The 16,984-nt window shown below is 39.4% G+C and overlaps 1 long non-coding RNA gene across 1 annotated transcript; it reads left to right on the forward strand.

Annotated features, from left to right (window-relative positions):
* Nucleotides 1-15,376: 15,376 nt before the first annotated feature.
* Nucleotides 15,377-16,499, forward strand: LOC128291849 (uncharacterized). Its single transcript, XR_008281785.1, has 2 exons — nt 15,377-15,690; nt 16,151-16,499. It is a non-coding gene; the product is annotated as an uncharacterized LOC128291849 (long non-coding RNA).
* Nucleotides 16,500-16,984: the final 485 nt, after the last annotated feature.

The raw sequence follows: 16,984 nt of genomic DNA on the forward strand, positions 1-16,984 counted from the left end.
TGTGGGGTTAAAAACACCTACCTTCCCTACACACCATATCGTGCCAATACGACACGTCAGATAATGTGTAGCCAAGCTACCAAAATATAAGCAAGGATCATCGTACAGAATACTTCCTTCTCATATACAAATCCCACCCCACAATCATATGCAGAATAACATACTAGACATGCTTAACATGCTTATGTACAGATAATAGAATAATCAGACATGCATAGCATTATTGTATACAGAACAGAATATCAAACTATTAGATCTACAGTTTTAGGGTTTGGTTAGCCTCACTGACCCTACGGTAGGCCCACAGTTGACTGGAACGACTCGTGCAACCCTAGGGAAAATTTTAGAAATATAGGCTCACATGCCTATGTGGCTTGCCCATGTTGGGCCCATACGTCCAACTTGGCCTAGTTCGTGTGGCTCACACGGCCACACTCCAACCATCATACGGTCATGTCATGTAATATCCTGATTTTTGAGTTTTTTGTGATTCTCGAGATTTTGGTAAAGTTTTTAAAATTTGGTATATTGGTAGTGAAATTCATAGTTTGATTATGTAAATGGGCTTATAGAAGGCCTACGTCATAACCAAAACGCAGAAGAATTTTTGAACTTTGGACTGAAGGAGTTAGGGGCTTTGGGTAGATGGCTTTATTAAAAGTTGAGGGTAAAATGTAACACAAAGAAGCCCCTAGCGAAGTGGCTAAGTGACGCCACTGAAGAGCTTAAAAGGTGGGCGTAAGTGGTTGGGGGAAACTTGGTTCGATTCTTTGTGATGGCAAATGTGATATTATTTTTATGCCTTGAACAGACAGAAGTTTGAAGCCGAATGGAACTCTGTTGGAGGGAGTTTGAATCAGTCAAATGCGTGGATTAAGGAGTGATAAGGGGAGAGATTTTAGGGATTTGAGAGAGGGATAAAGTTGGCCGAATAGAGGGGATTAGAGAGGGGATTTTGGCAGAGGGGTATTAGGCTAGTATTTCGGCATTAGGGACTTAGGTTATGCCATTTTCCTTGAGTAAACTTCAGAGAGTGATTGCTTTTTCCTTTCTTTTCCTTCTCTAAACCGAAATCACCATTCTCCATTAGCTTTCCTTCTTTTCTTCTCCAAAACCAGTTCACTATTCTTTTCTTTCCATCTACTACTCCATTTCCCAACATTACTTTTGCCGAAAAACCACAAAAGCCGAAACCTGTGAAGTTTGGTGGTGCCGATTCCATTGTAGACCAGCAACCTTCTTTTCCCCTCACTTTTTAGTGGCCAATTATTTCATCTGCTAAGCTTTAATCGGTTCAAAAAGGGAGACGGTGGTAAGTATTTGTACTCTAAATTGTTTCAGTAGCATAACTATTGACAAAAGACGAAACCCCTATAGTTTAGGGAGGTTGTCGATTTGAGATGTAGGCCTTATTGGGGTTTTTCATTTGATTTTCTTCTGGTTTGTATAGTGGGCTAGATACTTTGAAGGAGCAGCAAGGCGTGGGGTATCGATTGGAATAAGCTTGGATCATATTGTCAGACCCTGTGAAGGTAAGTAAACTATGGCCATTAGGGGTCTTTGGCCGATTTTGGTAAGGTAAGATTTGGGTTTGATTAGCATGAACTGTAGACTAAGAATGATGATGGATAATTGTAGGTTGCCGTGGGAGACTTCGTTGGTGAACGTCACAAAATAGGTGTGTAATAACCCCCGTAAGATCTTAAACTAATATTCGCTGAAAAGCCAAAATGCCTAAATTTTGGCATTTCGGGAACTTGAGAGTTTGCATGTGGTTTTAGATACGATTGAAGCTATACAATTGATGGAATAGGTAAGAGCGTAATTCTGTGCACATTGGTATGTTGGGCCTCAATGGGCTGAAATTGGGCCTAATGGGCTTCCGGGCCCATTTGGGTAAATTTGATAGAAAATGGAACTTGGATATATTGCTTGTTGAACGAGTAGATCTGATGAAAAATTTGGATTATGAGGGCTTGTGGGGCTAAATCGGCATTCATAGGGCCCATTAGGGGTTTTGGGCCCAAAAGCCCAAATTTGATAAAGTGCGTTAAAATCATTGTTTAAACACTTAGAGTTATTGATAATTGTTAATGAACAAAAAAAACCCTGGTATTTGGTAAAATTACGAAATTACCCTTATAATATGAAAAATGACTATTTGCCCCTAGGTAAAAATGACCATTATACCCCTAGGTTTTAATTATGAATTTGATGCATGAGATTTTGATATACATGATTTGACATGATATGCACATGATACGTATGATATGCACATGTTATATTCATATATGCATGGGATGGGTTTTATATGAATGGAGGAAGTGAAAAATCCCTTTGCCCTAGTTTACCGAAAAGGGTTTTGCCCCAGTTATTTAAAGAGGCTAGGCCTTCAGTTATATGATAAAGCAGCTATGCTGCCAGTGGTGTGTTGGTTGGGTGGGTTGAATCATTCCCCACATGGTGTGTTGGTTGGTACGGGTGGAGAGTAGCGGATGGTGGGTTGAGTAGTCTCCCCAAATGGGCTTGCATACATTCTTTGATGTTACATATGATATTAAAATGGGCCTATAGGCCATGCCAGTATCTGATAAAGGCTTGACCCGATGATGTGAATTATGAAAAGGCTTCACCCGATGAATCGGTAAACGAAAGGCTTGACCCGATTTAGTGAGACTGAATTTGGGCTTAGGCCCAATATGCTGATCTTGGTTTGGGCTCTGAAAGGGGCTTGTTGCACACTGAGTTTTCAAACTCACCCCCCTTCCTTAACCTTGCAGGTGAGCCTGGATATGGGGACTTAGAGCAGAAAAGGATTCAGAGTGGCCTCGGTGATCGTTTTTGGACTTTAAAATAAGTAACCGGTTTTCTTTAGTTTATCTTAAATACTATTTATTTTTGGGTTGTAATAAGGCCATTTTAACTGTTTTATTTTTCTAGGATTATTTTATTTTCAATTACTCTAAATTTTTCTGATAATAAATAAAGTGGACTAGACTTAGGGCGCGTTTTCAGAATGATACTCGTTTTCAAATTAACGTAACGACACGATTAATCGGTTATCAAATATATCCACTCAAATGAATTTCAAACTCATTATATCAAAGTGTGGTAATGGTTGTGGGCATGTCTAGGATTGGATCCAATCGAAGAGCTTGGTACTTAAGCAGCCTTCATGGCTCACCTCCTCTGTTTCGGATACCTACCTAGTGTACAGCTTCCATTCACTTTGTTAACTTAACAAAAGACGGTTTTTAAAACACAAACAAAACGTGGATTTTTAACTTCAATGTGACACGTCAGATTTGGCCATAATGTCTGGGCCAGGTTTGGGGTGTTAAATTTAGTGGTATCAGAGCCAGGTTGCAACAACTCGTTTGTGGGTTTCTAAACGGGTTTAAAATCAAGTGTTTCAAAACAAAGTTGTTTTAAATCAAAATTTAAGAATTTATATTTTCTGTGAACAAATGCATGGTTTTTGTTTTAAATGGGTTGGAGAAAGAAGTGACACACTGAACCCCCGGTAGCAAGTTTGTAAGTTTACTCTCTTTTTTGTTCTGTACTATTGATATAATGCTCTAGATAGAACTGAGACCCTACTATGATACTTTAGATAGGGTAGAACTGTAAAACGATAGGAATGAGACTGTAGTTAGGCTACGACATTGCGAAAATAATCCTTAAACTGCTAAATTTCTATAAGACATCTCGTAATGAACAATTGAACATTAAACTAATGTCATAAAATTCGTAATCAGATAATTCGATATGAGTACAAGAGGAACTCGTGGACGAGGCCGCGAACGTGGTCGCGGAAGTGTGCAAGCTGAATCTTCATCCTCAGGGCATAGGCCAGCTGAGGAGGCATTCGTGCCAAATGCAACTGAGACGGGGTCATATGATCGGGCTGCGGGGGATGATGCTTTGTCCCAAGCAATGTTAAGGGTTTTAGAAAGGGTTGCTGGAGCTAGCACTGGGACAGTAAATAGGGGATCCATCTCTGAGCGACTTCGGGCTAACGGAGTAGAGGTTTTTAGGGGCATATCCGGAGTAGCCCCAAATGTGGCTGAATATTGGCTGGAGGTGACGGAGCAGATTATGGACGACCTAGATTGCTCTGTAGAGCAAAAGCTGAAAGGGGCCGTCATTGCTGTGAGACGAGGCATATCGGTGGTGGATCACTGTAAGGGAGAGTACCCCGAGTGAACGAGTAACCTGGAAACTGTTCAAGACTACTTTTAAGGGGAGGTATGTTGGAGCTAGTTATGTAGATTCCCGTCGAAAGGAATTCTTGAATCTGGCTCAGGGTAATAAGACTGTTGCGGAGTATGAGGCGGAATTCTTGAGGCTGAGTCGATACGCTAGTGGGATAGTTGTGACTGAATATGAGCGCAGTGTTCGATTTGAGGATGGCCTCCACGATGAGCTTAGGGTGCTGATAGCTCCACAGAGGGAGCACGACTTCGCTGCGTTGGTAGAGAAGGTTAAGATAGCCGAGGAAGTGAAATGAACTGAACGACAGAATCGTGAGAAGGATCGACCCAGATTTAGGAGGGATTCTGGAAACAGGTGTTGCAAATAGGAATGCTAAATGAACTAGAATGGAAGAACCGGTTCGAACAGTTCCGATGAATACTTTTAGACCGCAGGCTTGCAGAGACTGTGGCAGAGTACATATGGGGGAGTGCTGGAGACGAACTAGAGCTTGTTTTTTATGTGGGTCAAAGGAACATCAGTTCAGAGAGTGTCCTCGGAGAGCAGCTCAGGATCTAGCTGCGGAGTAAAGAGGTGTCCAACCGCAGCGAGGAGGACCATCACCACAGAGAGGCCGTGGGCAAGGTAGGGGTGGTAATGGTAATGGACGTGGACGTGGGGCACCTGGCAGGGGTGCTGGGCATGCTGAAGCTCGACAGTCGGCATTGGTTTATGCTGCATGGCATCGTGAGGAGGGGGACGCTCCTGGTGTTATAACCGGTACGTTTTTCATTCATAGCATGCCTTACACTATTTTGATTGATGTGGGTTCCACTCACTCGTATGTTGCTTGTGATGTATCTAGGGCATTGGGTGTGCTTCCTAAGGAGACTGTGAGTGGGTATCGGTGATAAGCCCTTTAGGACACTCGGTTAAGATAGATAAACTCTTTAGGGCGGTGCCTTTGGAGACACAAGATAAGATATTTGTAGGAGATTTGATGGAGCTACCATTTGGGGATTTTGACCTTATTTTGGGAATGGACTGACTATCTAAGCATAGGGCGATGTTGGATTGTGCTGCTAAAGAATGATGCTAAGAACTGCCAAGGATGAGGAGATATTGGTCATAGGGGAGTGAAGGAACTATTTATCCAATGTTGTCTCGGCTTTAAGGGCTGAGAAGTTGATTCGGAAAGGTTGTGAGGCGTTCTTAGCATTTGTGAGTCAAGCTGAACCCGAAGGGATAATTGTGGAGTCGGTTAGGACCATCAAATAATTTCAAGATATATTTCCAGAGGAACTTCCTTGACTAACTCCGAACAAAGAAGTCGAGTTCAGAATCAACTTGTTACCTGGGACAGCTTTAGTGTCCATTGCACCTTATAGGATGGCACCAAAGGAGTTGGTGGAACTGAAAGCCCAGCTTCAGGAACTGTTGGATAGAGGGTTTATAAGACCAAGTGTTTCTCCGTGGGACGCACCGGTGTTGTTTGTAAAGAAGAAAGACGGGACCATGCAGATGTGCATTGACTATCGGTAATTGAACAAACTAACGATCAAGAACAAGTATCCTTTGCCAAGAATCGACGATCTGTTCGACCAACTGAGAGGAGCCTCGATATTTTCTAAGATCAACCTTCGGTCAGGATATCATCAGTTGAGAGTCAAAGAAGTGGATATTCATAAGACGACATTCAGGAATCGATATGGTCATTACGAGTTTCTGGTTATGCCCTTTGGTTTGACTAATGCACCGGCAGCATTCATGGATTTAATGAATTGGGTGTTTCAACCATACTGGGATCAATTCGTAGTCATTTTTATCGATGATATCTTAGTGTACTCGGAAACAGAAGAGAAGCATGATGAACATCTTCTTATTGTACTGCAAGTGCTAAGGGAAAAGCAACTTTATGCAAAGTTTAGTTAGTGTGAGTTTTGGCTGAATGAAGTAACTTTCTTAGGGGATCAAGGTAGACCCTCAGAAAATTGAGGCGATTCTGGAGTGGGAGCCACCGAGGTCAGTAACAGAAATCTGGAGTTTTCTGGGGTTGGCAGGTTATTATCGAAGATTTGTGGAGGGATTTTCTGTGTTGGCAGCACCGTTAACAAAACTTATAAGGAAGGGCGCACCGTTTGTTTGGACAAGTAAGCAGCAAGAGGAATTTGAAAAGTTAAAGAAGGTTCTGACAGAAGCGCCAGTGTTGATTCAGCCAGAGTCTGGTAAAGATTTCACTGTTTACAGTGACACGTCACATATAGGTTTGGGCTGCGTGTTAATACCGAAGGGTAAAGTGGTCGCTTATGCTTCTCGACAGCTTAAGCCTCATGAGGTAAACTATCCTACTCATGACTTGGAGTTGGCAGCGGTGATTTTTCCGCTTAAGATATGGAGGCACTACTTGTGTGGGGAGAGATGCATTATCTATACGGATCACAAGAGTCTTAAGTACTTGCTGACTCAAAAGGAGCTGAATCTTAGACAACGAAGGTGGATAGAATTGTTAAAGGACTATGACTATTCGATTGAGTACCATCCGAGTAAGGCAAATGTCGTGTCTGATGCGTTAAGTCAAAGGACTGTGGCGGAGTTGAAGGCAATGTTTGCTCGTTTAAGCTTGTATGACGATGGAAGCTTATTGGCAGAATTACAAGTGAGACTGACTTGGGTGGAGAAGATTAAGAAGCAACAGTAGAAGGATGAGTCGTTGGTTTCTCGGTTTCAGCAAGCTGAGTAGGGGGAGAATCCAGACTTTGGATTTAATAATGTTGGGGTTCTTTGTTTTCGAGGAAGAATTTGTGTGCCGAAGGACTCTGACTTGAGATTGATGATTTTAAGGGAGGCATATAGTGGACCTTGTGCTATGCATCCAAGAGGGAGTAAGTTGTATCAAGACTTGCGGGAGCTATATTGGTGGCCTGGGCTTAAACGGGAAGTGGCCAAATTTGTGGGGAAATGTTTGACGTGTCAACAAGTAAAGGCCGAGCATCAACTGCCTTCAGGATTGTTACAGGCAGTAAAGATACCACTTTGGAAGTGGGAAAGGATAATTATGGATTTTGTAAGTGGTTTGCCATTGACACCTTCCAAGAAGGACTCAGTTTGGGTAATTGTGGATAGGCTGACGAAATCTGCCCATTTCATACTTGTCCGAACCGATTACTCACTTCAGAAATTGGCCAAGTTGTATGTGGCAGAGATAGTGCGGTTGCATGGAGTGCCAGTATCAATAATCTTTGACCGAGACCCAAGGTTTATATCTCGGTTTTGGCAGAAGTTGCACGAGGTGTTGGGAACGCGATTGGATTTTAGTACGGCTTTTCACCTTCAGTCGGATGGGCAGTCAGAGAGGGTCATTCAGATTCTAGAAGATATGTTGAGGGGTTGTGTTATCGAATTTAGGGGCATTTGGGAGAATTACTTGCCATTAGCGGAGTTCGCGTATAACAACAGTTACCAAGCAAGTATCCAGATGGTTCCTTACGAGGCACTATATGGGCAAAGGTGTCCTTCGCCTACTTGTTGGGCAGAGTTGGGGGAAAGGCAAGTACTTGGTCTAGAGTTGGTAGCAGATACTGAAGACAAGGTTAAGGTGATTCGGAATTGGTTAAAGGAGGTAACGGATCAACAAAAGTCTTATGTTGATCTAAAGCGTAAGGTTATTGAATATGCTGTAGGGGACAGGGTCTTTTTGAAGGTATCGCATTGGAAGAAGATTTTGAGGTTTGGTAAGAATGGCAAGTTGAGTCCACGGTTCATTGGCCCTTATCGAATTATTAAGCGGATAGGGTCGGTAGCTTATAAGCTAGAGTTACCTCCAGAGCTGGATTGTATTCACGGTATTTTTCATGTTTCCATGCTAAGGCGATATCGTTCTGACCCAACTCATATCGTGCCAGTTGCAGAAATTGAAGTACAGTCGGATTTGACCTTTAAAGAAGAACCTGTGCAGATACTAGATCATGACGTCAAGGTGTTGAGAAGGAAGTCAGTCTTATTGGTGAAGGTACTATGGAGGAACCATGGCAAAGAAGAAGCTACTTGGGAGACGGAGAGGCGATGAGTCAACAGTACCGTCAACTGTTTGGATCAGGTAAATTTCAAGGTCGAAAATTCTTTAAGGAGGGTAGAGTTGTAATATCCTGATTTTCGGGTTTTTTGTGATTCTCGAGATTTTGGTAAAGTTTTTAAAATTTGGTATATTGGTAGTGAAATTCATAGTTGGATTATGTAAATGGGCTTATGGAAGGCCCATGTGATAACCAAAACCTAGAAGAATTTTTGAACTTTGGACTTAAGGAGTTAGGGGCTTTGGGTAGATGGCTTTATTAAAAGTTGAGGGTAAAATGTAATACAAAGGAGCCCCTAGCGAAGTGGCTAAGTGACGCCATTGAGGAGCTTAAAAGGTGGCGTGTAAGTGGTTGGGGGAAACTGGGTTCGATTCTCTGTGATGGTAAATGTGATGTTATTTTTATGCCTTTTGCATGCAGAAGTTGGAAGCCGAATGGAACTCTGTTGGAGGGAGTTTGAATCAGTCAAATGCATGGATTAAGGAGTGATAAGGGGAGAGATTTTAGGGATTTGAGAGAGGGATAGAGTTGGCCGAATAGAGGGGATTAGAGAGGGAATTTCGACAGAGGGGTATTAGGTTAGTATTTCGTCATTAGAGACTTAGCTTGTGTCGTTTTCCTTGAGTAAACTTCAGAGAGTGATTCCTTTTTCCTTCCTTTTCCTTCTCTAAACCGAAATCACCATTCTCAATTAGCTTTCCTTCTTTTCTTCTCCAAAACCAGTTCACTATTCTTTTCTTTCCATCTACTACTCCCTTTCCCATCATTACTTTTGCCGAAAACCCACAAAAGCCGAAACCTATGAAGTTTGGTGGTGCCGATTCCATTGTAGACCAGCAACCTTCTTTTCCCCTCACTTTTTGGTGGCCAATTCTTTCATCTGCTAAGATTTAATTGGTTTAAAGGGAGACGGTGGTAAGTATTCGTACTCTAAATTGATTCAGTAGCATAACTGTTGACAAAAGCCGAAACCCCTATAGTTTAGGGAGGTTGTCAATTTGAGATGTAGGCCTTATTGGGATTTTTCATTTGATTTTCTTATGGTTTGTATAGTGGGGTAGATACTTTGGAGGAGCAGCATGGTGTGGGGTATCGATTTGAATAAGCTTGGATCATATTGTCAGACCCTGTGAAGGTAAGTGAACTATGGCCATTAGGGGTCTTTGGCCGACTTTGGTAAGGTAAGATTTGGGTTTGACTAGCATGAACTGTAGACTAAGAATGATGATGGATAATTGTAGGTTGCCGTGGGAGACTTCGTTGGTGAACGTCACAAAACAGGTGTGTAATAACCCCCGTAAGATCTTAGACTAATATTCGCTGAAAAGCCGAAATGCCTAAATTTCGGCATTTCGGGAACTTGAGAGTTTGCATGTGGTTTTAGATACGATTGAAGCGATACAATCGGTGTTTGGATAAGAGTGTAATTCTGTGCACGTTGGTAAGTTGGGCCTCAATGGGCTAAAATTGGGCCCAATGGGCTTCCGGGCCCATTTGGGTAAATTTGATAGAAAATGGAACTTGGATATATTGCTTGTTGAACGAGTAGATCTGATGAAAAATTTGGATTATGAGGGCTTAAAGGGCTAAATCGGCATTCATAGGGCCCATTAGGGGTTTTGGGCCCAAAAGCCCGAATTTGATAAAGTGCGTTAAAATAATTGTTTAAACACTTGGAGCTATTGATAATTGTTAATGAACATAGAAAACCCTGATATTTGGTAAAATTATGAAATTACCCTTATAATATGAAAATCGACTGTTTTGCCCCTAGGTAAAAATGACCATTATACCCCTAGGGTTTAATTATGACTTTGATGCATGAGATTTTAATATACATGATTTGACATGATATGCACATGATACGTATGATATGCACATGTTATATTCATATATGCATGGGTTGGGTTTTATATGAATGGAGGAAGTGAAAAAGTGCTTTGCCCCAGTTATTTAAAGAGGCTAGGCCTTCAGTTATATGATAAAGCAGCTATGCTGCCAGTGGTGTGTTGGTTGGGTGGGTTGAATCATTCCCCACCTGGTGTGTTGGTTGCTACGGGTAGAGAGTAGCGGACGGTGGGTTGAGTAGTCTCCCCAAATCGGCTTGCATACATTCTTTGATGTTATATATGATATTAAAATGGGCCTATAGGCCATGCCATATACAGTAAAGGCTTCGGCCAGTGATGTGAATTATGAAAAGGCTTGACCCAATGAATCAGAAGCGAAAGGCTTCGCCCAAGATTTATTGAGATCGAATTTGGGCTTAGGCCCAAGATATCGATCTTGGTTTGGGCTCTGAAAGGGCTTGTTGCACACTGAGTTTTCAAACTCACCCCTCTTCCTTAACCTTGCAGGTGAGCCTTGATATGGAGACTTGGAGCCGGAAGGGATTCAAAGTGGCCTCGGTGATCGTTTTTGACTTTAAAATAAGTAACCGATTTTCTTTAGTTTATCTTAAATATTGTTTATTTTCGGGTTGTAATAAGGCCATTTTAACTATTTTTTTTCTAGGATTATTTTATTTTCAATAACTCTAAATTTTTCTGATAATAAATAAAATGGGTTAGACTTAGGGCGCGTTTTCAAGATGATACTCGTTTTCAAATTAACATAACGACACGATTAATCGGTTATCAAGGATATCCACCCAAATGAATTTCAAACTCATTATATCAAAGTGTGGCAATGGTTGTGGGCATGTCTAGGATTGGATCCAATCGAAGAGCTTGGTACTTAAGCAGCCTTCATGGCTCACCTCCTCTGTTTCGGATACCTACCTGGTGTACAACTTCCATTCACTTTGTTAACTTAACAAAAGACAGTTTTTAAAACACTAAAATGAAACGTGGATTTTTAACTTTAATGTGACACGTCGGATTTGGCCATAACATCTGGGCCGGGTTTGGGGTGTTACATGTCATGCGCACAACAATGCATTTGTTGACCATACGACCGTGTCTCACACACGGCCAACCACACGCCTATGTGGCGTCGACAGTGGCCATTTTTGACTTTCAACGAAACTCAGATTTTTAAGTTTTGGGAACACACCTGGTTTATTTTAGATGCTACAACAACCATGAGCCCTCTAGAATCTAAGAGTCGACATACCAATGGTCAAAATCAACCTTAAAACATGATTAAACCGAAAACTCAAAACTAACAATAGCTCAAAACAAGCGTTCATCACTTACCCCAACACTGCGAATGATTGACTACGATTTCACAAGAGTAGAGTCACGATCATCTTGATTGGCTACTGCCAAAACAACAGTATAACCCCAATCAGTGTTTTGGAAAGACACAGATTACACAATAACAAAGCCTTACTTATCAAAATCGTGCGACGAAAACAAAAATAATGAGAACAAAAGTGTGATGATCGACAAAAAGGAACTAAAACTGAATGGGAGAATAGGAAAAAGGAAAATGGCAGAGAAGCAGAGAACTAACGTCAGATATTTTTGGAATAAAGAGAAACTAGTTGGAAATTTTGAAAAAAAAAACAAAGATATGCTACATATCTCTTGATTTTCTCCCACTAATCCACTAACTGATAACCTTCTCAAACTTTTAGTTCAATAGAGACTGTAACACCCCACACCCATGCCGTATGCCGGGATGGAATATGAGGCTTTACTAAACTTAAACATATGCATTCAAACGTTTTTGAGTCACCAAGACTTGATCAAATTTAAAAATCTTTCAAAATTTTTTTAAGCTCCTTAATATGGACCTATGAGGCCCCAAACATCTATTGGAAACCTTTCGGGACCAACATGGGCCCTCTAACTAACTTTAGAAAAATAATGCTTGAAACAGGGCACACGCCTGTATAGAAGGGTAACAGGCCCGTCTGGTCATTATAACATAGCCTGGCTGATGGCCCGTGTGACACACACGACCTAAGCATCTAGGGACACGCCCATGGATAATACCCGTGTGATTTAAATTCTAAATTCGAACCTATAGGGGTTTTCGCATGGCCTGACACATGTCTGTGTCCCTCACATAGCCATGACACTCCCGTATCCTAGCCCATGTCTAAAAAACTTGACATTCTATTTCTGACGTTAGCATCCAGTAAGGGGCACATAGCCAAGGCATATGCTCAGGCCAGAGGCCGTGTCATATACACGGCTGGGACACACGGCTATGTCTTTGTCCGTGTTTTTACTACCATGCATTCTGACTTGCAAATTTTATGTACAAGGGACACACGGCCGAACAACATGCCCATGGGGCTGACCGTGTGTTACACACGGCCTAGACACACGCCTATGTGTCTATTCGTGTGGACAATGTAAGGCTATCTACCAAGCGTTTGCCACCCTGAAACACAATCTAACATCAATCGACATATCAAAGTTTATCTTAATATGATTTCAAAACCAAACAACCATAGTTAAGACCTATATGCATTACATATATTCAACCATTCCAACAATTTTGCATTCATGAAAGACTAGCTTGCATTCATACAACAACTTTCAATATTAGCCATTTTCCATAGCCTTATACAAAATGAATCAAATGCTAAAGTAAGCCAACACATTTGGCCAATTAACAATGACACACAACTCAAAAGTCAGGGTCCAATACATGTCATAATCAAAATAAAAGATCTAACTATACCAAGTGTTTTGGTTGATAATGTGATCGATGCCTCCGACGTTCGATGATCCTCAAGCTAATTAGGCGGCACTAAAAGAAAATGGAAAGGAGAAGGAGTAAGCATAAAGCTTAGTAAGTTGCATGCAAATAATATAACAACAACTTTACCATTCGTCATCATGTTCATAATACAAAAGTAGGCATAAGCACAACTTACTCATCACTATCCAATACAATTCACATAGCATATATTGAGCTCACATCTTATACATTTCAAACAGGTACCTGTACCACTTACAACATGGTTATACTTTTCTCCTTTAACTTAAACTGTAACTCTCACCGTTGAACCATTTGGAATGCTATCAAATATTCATTAAGCATCAAACATAGGGTATAATGCTGATGACATATCCCAGACATCGTCTTACACTGACTTTTGAAATCAAGGCCAACGCCATGTACCAGACATGGTCTTACACTAGCTCTCGTATATCCGTACCGATGCCATGTCCCAGACATAGTCTTACACTGACACATCTATACGTATCGATACCATGTCCCAAACATGGTCTTACACTAGCTTACATCTCGAGGCCGATGCATGTCTTACACTAGCTCTCGTCTCAATTCCAATGCCATGTCTCAAACATGGTCTTACACTGGCTCTCATAATGTGGCCGATGCATGTCCTAGACATGTCTTACACTAGTACACAAATAACCCGAATGTCATGGTATGAATATTCAATTTATTTCCTAAGGTTCAAATGAAAGTTCTACTATCTCAATATTCATTATACATAATCATTTCCACAAACAAGCAATTTATGCTATATCAATTCAAACACATATAATAACAATATAGTTGTATTATTCACATACAACTTACTCGAATTACAAAATGTAGACGACTAGTTAGGCTTAGTCTACTTGTTTTGCTTTTTCCCCGGTCTAGGCCCGGATTTTGTAATTCTTGATCTATAATGATGAAAATTCACACATTTAATCATTTTATTGATCTAGGTACTCAACCATTTAAAAATTGGGCAAAATGACCACTTTACCCCTAGGTCCAAAAATCAATTTTTATCGAACCTCTTCATATCTTAAGCCTAACCGAGCACTTTTTACTATTATAGCAACCCAAAATTTTTAACTTATGCAAAATGGTCCCTAGTTAGGGTTTCTATGAAAACTACTTCACAAAAGTTGTTTGTTACACAACCATAACTCATATTTTTCCATAAAATTTTAGAAAACAACATGAACACTCTCATGGTAAAACCTTATACTTTCAACCATTTTGCAAAATAGTCCCCTTATTTGAAAGCTCATGCTACAAGGGTTCTAAAAGTAAAAAAATCATCAAGAAAAACCATCAAGATCACTTACTTGTAGAGAGACTAAGTGGCTGAAATTTTTCAAGCTTCAAGACCCCTCTTATGGCTAATATTTTCTGTGGGAAGAAGATGAGAGAAAATATGATATAATTCTCTCTTTGTTTTATTTTATTTTAGTCAATATAGTCACCAAACCCACCAAACTTTGACTTGTTGACCATCTTTGTCTCCTATGGCCGGTCATGCCTCTTAAAGGGTCTAATTGCCTTTTAAAGACCTCTAAATTAGGTTCTCTAGCTATTTGACACCCTTAGCTATCAAAATAGGACTTTTGGACTTTACGCGATTTAGTCCTTTTTTTGCAATTAATCTCACAAACGCTAAAATTAAACTACCAAATTTTTTTCATGCACCTTTATAAACATGCCATCACACATAAAATAATATTAAAAATAATTTTGTCGACCTCGAGTTAGTGGTTTCGAAACTATTGTTCTGACTAAGCCTAAAATCGGGCTGTTACAGAGACTCTACAAGTGAACTGAGCAAAAATATTAATATTCATGCTCGTGTAGAGATTCGAACAAAGGACCTCTAGCACACTAACTCCCTTACCACTCGAACCAGCAGTTTCATTCAGATATGGATCTGGAAGTAATTTAATAGAAGCCCACTCTACAAAGGTAGGGCTTGGATCAAAAATAACAAAATTTGGCAGAAGTGGGACTTGAACCCAAGACCTCATACACTCACCTAGAATACTTAACCACTAAAGTAGTTACCCATTTATGTCAAATATTTATAGAAACAAAAATAAATAAGTTAGGGTGTTGCAACATAACTTACATAACTTACATAATACATAAATATATATCATATCATAACTTACATAAAACTTTGGATCAAAATATATAAAAATCACAAAAATTTGGGCAACACTATTGTTTTTCCCTACACTTAATTATACTTATAAATAAACAATGTAATAGCCCGATTTTGGGTCTAGTCGGAACAGTGGTTTCGGGACCACAAACCCGACGAAGAAAAAAAAAATTTATTTTATTATATTTTTATAGTCTATAAATTTATGAAAATATTTTGTAAAAATTTTATTCAAAATTTTGACGTTTGAGCACTCAATTTAGTCAAAAGGACTAAATTGTAAAAAGTGCAAAAGTTGAGTTCTTTATATATGAGGTGCCTAATTGTTATGAGTTTTAAATTGAAAGTCCTTATGTGACAATTATTCCTTTAATAAGTTAGTGAATGGATATTTGTTTGGTATTTTTGAAATTTGGTTGAAATAAAAAGGGTAATTTTGTAAATTAATTAAAATAATCTAATAAGACAAATGATAAAAGCTATCATTTTTTTTTTCATTCTTTCTTCTTCAACCGTGGGAAAGAACAGAAAATAGCAGCCATGGATGAGCTCCATTCGGCCAAGCTTTTATGGCTTATATAGGTATGGTTTTTGTCCCGTTTTTAATGATTTTCGTATTTTTGAGATCCCCGAAGCTTAAATTTTCTATTTCTACCAATTGATTGAAGAGAAATTAGAGTTTAAAAATTTACCCATTCATGATATGGTTGTGCTTTGATGATTTATAGTGGATAATGAATGTTTGATGTGTTAAATATGAGTTTTATTCAATGAATTTCGGTAAAAATGTCAAAAGGGTTAAATTGTGAAAGTTACAAATTGGTCATAAGTGTGTGAATTAGTGAAAATTTGGAGTTGCCATAGAAGAGAAAATGTTCAGCATGTCTTAAACCTTATAGAAATTGAATAAAATTAATTTACGAGCATTGGGGCAAAAGTGCAAATATGCAAAAGTTTAGGGTCAAAATGAAAATTTGTAAAATATGATTTTAGACCCATATGAATATTGTGACTGATTGGTAGGCTAAATGTGATGTTATAGATGATGAAAATTGAGACTTGGACCTAGAACGGAAAGAAATCGATTTATGGACGAGTATGTCCTTTTCACATTTGTGGTATCGAGGTAAGTTCAGATGTAAACAATACCATGCTATACATGTATTTAAATGTTATCATTACATGAATTGTACAGATATTAATGTGTATGTAATTAATAGAAATATGATAAGACAAAGCCTTAATAGACGAGGAAAAATCCCGTTTGAACCTTAGGAATAGAATAGGATACGAGTGACATGTCACTAGGAATTATGAGTCTAGATGACTAGCTCGAGAGTGAGCATTGAAATGTCATGAGATATGAGGTAGCTTTAGCTACAATTGAAGCACTTATGTGCAAAGGCTTTTCGAGTATCTAATTAGTATTCCAAGTGTTCAACGGGCAATCCAAGGAAAGAGTTAATGATGGTCTCAATGAGGTAAGTCATTGGTAAGTATGCACTCGAGTTATGTTACGAGTTGTGCAAGTATGTATACTAATCCTATGAGAATGCCTTGATATGTGATGATCTATGATGCATAATATGTATTCTTACCATGATGGATAAAATGGTGTTGTATTAATATTATGAACAATGATCATGAATGAGTAATTTAGCCTTGACAGATTTGAGTTACTGCAGTAGTGTAACTTTGAAAATACACTAAAAATAGTGGAAAATGAGTTAGAGGCAGAATAAAATATGGGATTAAAGCTTAATGAGTCTATTTTCACATGAAAGAAACAGAGGAAGAAAACGAATTCCATATTGTTTGATATTTGAATTCTTGTGAAACAGGGTCTGAATGAATTCGAGATCCCTGTTCTAACTTT

Source organism: Gossypium arboreum, chromosome 4 (assembly GCF_025698485.1).
Source record: "Gossypium arboreum isolate Shixiya-1 chromosome 4, ASM2569848v2, whole genome shotgun sequence".
NCBI lineage: Eukaryota > Viridiplantae > Streptophyta > Magnoliopsida > Malvales > Malvaceae > Gossypium > Gossypium arboreum.